Below are 4480 nucleotides of genomic sequence, written 5' to 3'. Positions count from 1 at the left end.
GTGTGAAAATATCAAGTCTGCTGCCATTGTTATCTTCTTAAAAACCACTGATCTGCTCAATCAGCTAGTGGCTAATGGCACAGTGTTAGACGACACTTTCACCCCGGTGTTGCCGCTCGCTGCTCTTGCCCGGAAGGTAACGCTGTCTAACGTCCCTCCGTTCATCCGCACCGGCTCGGGCAGCTGATGTCCGGCATTAAGAGGGTCCCGCTGGGCTGCAAAGCCCCGCAACTGAAACACGTCGTGTCCTTCCGAAGGCAGCTGTATATGATCCTCAATAACATCAATGAGGATCTTAATGTCTCCGAAGTTGGATCTCTCTTGCTGCCACCACCACGAAGATTGCTCTTTAGTAATGTTGGAAAGTCAAAGACAGCAACCGTCAGGGTTCTTGCATATGACGTATTCGTGCTGCACCTCTCTGCAAGGATCCAGGACAGTTTGTCAATGTAAACTCCAGTGCCTGGGAATATTTCCACCTAAAAGACAATGGTAAATAAAAAACAAGTTTATCCCCAAACTATTCTTATATTATGTTAAGTGGAATACATTATCAGTAAGGCTGTGATTTTGTTACAGAAATGTGTTATTAAAGACCACAGTATGTCTCAATTCTAAGTTTATTAATTTACAGACATAATAAAGTCAGTGAATCTGTGACACCCATAATTCAATTACATTCTTATTATCAACTATAACTATGAATATAACTGATAATGTAGCATCATTAGATTGTTTACAACCAATATTTGTTTTCAATATATATATTTTTACCTTGTCTTTGTAATATTGTAGACCAAGAGTGTTATACCTGTTTTGGTGATTCTTTGTCAGATTCAGAACAATTTGCTGTGGGGCTGTCAGAACCACTTGATGGTGACACACTTTTGTCTTCATTGCTGATAAATGTGGCTTTTGTTACAATTTTTTTCAGATTGTCCAAAAGGTCTGGAATCTCTGGAGAAAAAAACCTTAGTATTAAATGATAATCATTTCTAGTAATATATTTAATACAAAGTGAAAACAAAACCATCAATGCCTGCAATTATACTTGAGAGACTTGCTCTATGTTATTGGCAAACTGACCTTTTTGTGGGTCATTAACATTAGCTACGAAAAAAATAAAAGAGATAAAATACAAGAATTACCAGGTCTAATGTAATGCATATAGTCATTAATGTAGGATTATGAAGTTATGTTGAAAAACTTTATTTAATAATCAGTATTATTAAACTATTAGACAGTGCACATTAAGAGTCTGTATTGTGGTTCTAGATTACTTCAGTATGATCAACTATAATACATTACTCTGGAATCTAAATTACTGAAGAATAACATTTATCAAGGTAAGGAATTATTTGCTATAAATAAAAAAACTTACCATCAACCATACGGTTTCGAAGACATTGGTTTTCATTTTTAAGTCTTGTGTTTTCCTTTTCGAACTGCTTAACTTTTTGCTGTATCTCAACTTCACTGGACTCTTTAAATGTCTGTAGAATATGACGGGATCTAATTCTTGAAGCTCCATCGGTTTTCTCTTATTTTGTGCTGTATTCAGAGAGAAAAAGAGTTTAAAATGAATATATATATATATATATATAATGAAAATGATTTAAAAAAAACAATCCTGCAATACATTTATTTTATATTTGCAGTAATTATCTCACCGGTAACTGTGGTTCATCAAGGTCACTATCATCTGAAATTTGAAGTTTTTTGTTTGGTTTAGGTACTCTCTTCATTTTAGGACGGGGCATTTTTGTTAGGTCATTAAGTTTTCTTCTTAGTTCGCCTTCTTTTCCTAAAATAAAAATAAAATAAATAAAACCCTGCATTATGTCCACAGATATTTGGGGATTATATTTATTTGTCATAAAAATACTGTGCTTTGACCATACAAATTAAGATGAACAGCCAACACTGAATCAAAACTGAAGTTAAATTATATCTGGTTTAATTTATTTTGTGATTTGGGGGATTTTATTGTAAAGCACAACACACAATAAATCGTTCTTACAAATGCCAGTCAAGTATGACGAGTTTTAGCGCCCTCACCACCACCTACCATGTTATAAGAGTATGTTAGAAGTACAACACATTAATAACTTAAACATTCATTTCAAATATACTGTGATTGTATATATCAAATAGCATGTAAAGACTTTAATGTTTTTTTTTTAAATAAACATTGTTACCAGTCATAATGATCTGCGATTCATGGACAGGCCATCCACCTTTTGGAGGTTTGTTCGTGTCTCTCCACTCTGCTCTGAAGTTTCGAGTCGTCTCTTCGTCATCATCAGCAATGCTGAATAAATCAAAATTGCGAAAGCAAGCAGTGGGAATCACGCTGTAAGAGTCTTTGTCGACCCCGCTTTCCCACTTCACCAACGCGTGCATCACCGCCATACTACCTTCACCTTCTCGTCCGTTTTTTCTGCGCCTTTTTCCCCCGACAAGTCACGGCACAAAAAACAGTCCCGCTCTGCATTCTGGTACTTGGCGTTCTTAATAACACCAATAGGGTGTAATCGCATAGACCACTCGAGCATAAAGTACTACATATCCCATCTGTTACAGTTTTTTTTCATCTTCTGAAACTGCAATTTAGCACTTTCAACTGTTTCTTAGTGATTCCTAGAATTACTAACCGGTATTGTAGTCAATGTGTTTATAACCTTTTTTGTTTAACGATTTGTGTGTTATCCTATGGGATCCCATGGTCTTTGATTTGGTCACGGAAGTGATTTGTCTTTGATTTGTTGATCTAGAGTTGAATTTTAATTAGTTTTTCCCTTTTGTATAATTAGTGTAGTGCTACATTTAGTCTTTGTTTTTAAATAAATTTGACAATTTATATCTTTGGAATTGGTGTCTGCGTCCAATTATTACAGAAATTGAGTTCTACAAGACTCCAGGATTCGTGATAAGGTGATACTATGAATTCACTTCTTTAATTGAAATTTAAAAGTGTACCTTACGCTACATACATATATATATGTATGTATGTATGTATGTATGTCCAATTGCTTTGACAATACAAATGAATAGAATTGAGAGGGAGAGAGAGAGAGAGAGACAGACAGACAGACTGACAAACAGAAAAACAGACAGACATAGACACACACACACACACACACACACAGAGCCAGCCAGCCACCCAGCTCAGCGATGACATCACGAGCCTCTCTCAGCTGACTGCTATGACATCACAGAGCACGTACATTCCGTTGCTTGCCGTCTGTCAACCACTCAGTCACTGCCAGCCAGACTGGCTGGCTGGCTGGATGGGGGGGCTGCTTGCTGCTGCTGCGTACCTTAGCAAGCTTATTTGCTTGACCGGCCTTCCTACTCCTCTGCCCACATGCCCACCTATGCCCGATCTGCTGTTCACCTGGATCACAGCTCCGCCCCAACAAGGCAGATCCTCCCAAAAATGGTACAAACTCACCCACGATCCCCTCCACGGAAAGCTTTAGCAAAAGGCAAAAGCGTTATACGTAATGAAGAGGAACCCGAGTCCAAGACGCATCCGACCAGCCATACATATTTGTGTGTATTAAAGATCACATTTTCTTACATTTAGTTTTTCTGTACTTTATTACATCTTATTGTGATTTATAAATGTATTGTTTCTTTTCCATATGTATGTATGTATGTATGTGTGTGTGTGTGTGTCTGTCTCTGTGTGAAAGTGAGTGTGTGTGTCTGTACGTGTGTGTGCCTGTCTCTGTGTGAAAGTGAGTGTGTGTGTGTGTGTGTATGTCTGTCTGTGAAAGTGTGTGTGTGTGGGTGTGAGTGTCTGTCTGTCTGTCTGTCATGTAACTCGCACATCTGTGAGGGCACCATTTTTGCAGAAGAGATGTACACATTTTGGAGCAACATATGCTGCCATCCAGACATCATCTTTTCCAGTGACGTCCCTGCATTTTCAAAAAGATCACATTTTATTACATTTTGTTTATCTGTACTTTATTACATCTTATTGTGATTTATACTTGTAATGTTTCTTTTCCATATATATGTATGTACAGTGGGGGAAAAAAGTATTTGATCCCCTGCTGATTTTGTACGTTTGCCCACTGACAAAGAAATGATCAGTCTATAATTTTAATGGTAGGTGTATTTTAACAGTGAGAGACAGAATAACAGCCAAAAAATCCAGAAAAATGCATTTCAAAAAAGTTATACATTGATTTGCATGTTAATGAGGGAAATAAGTATTTGACCCATTTTCAATGCCCTGGCTTAGGGAAGGAGGTTCTCACCCATGATTTGACGGTACATGGCCCCGTCCATCGTCCCTTTGATGCGGTGCAGTTGTCCTGTCCCCTTAGCAGAAAAACAGCCCCAAAGCATAATGTTTCCACCTCCTTGTTTGATGGTGGGAATGGTGTTCTTGGGGTCATTCCTCCTCCAAACACGGCGAGTTGAGTTGATGGCAAACAGCTTGATTTTGGTCTCATCTGAGACCACT

At 37.9% G+C, this 4480-nt stretch overlaps 1 non-coding gene across 1 annotated transcript; it reads right to left on the bottom strand.

The window, feature by feature from the left end:
* Window positions 1–3411: 3411 nt before the first annotated feature.
* On the bottom strand, window positions 3412–3526 carry LOC136736107 (U5 spliceosomal RNA). The gene has a single exon (XR_010811546.1). It is a non-coding gene; the product is annotated as a U5 spliceosomal RNA (small nuclear RNA).
* Window positions 3527–4480: the final 954 nt, after the last annotated feature.

This window comes from Amia ocellicauda, unplaced genomic scaffold (assembly GCF_036373705.1).
Source record: "Amia ocellicauda isolate fAmiCal2 unplaced genomic scaffold, fAmiCal2.hap1 HAP1_SCAFFOLD_46, whole genome shotgun sequence".
NCBI lineage: Eukaryota > Metazoa > Chordata > Actinopteri > Amiiformes > Amiidae > Amia > Amia ocellicauda.
This window is presented reverse-complemented; position numbering and strand designations above follow the sequence as displayed.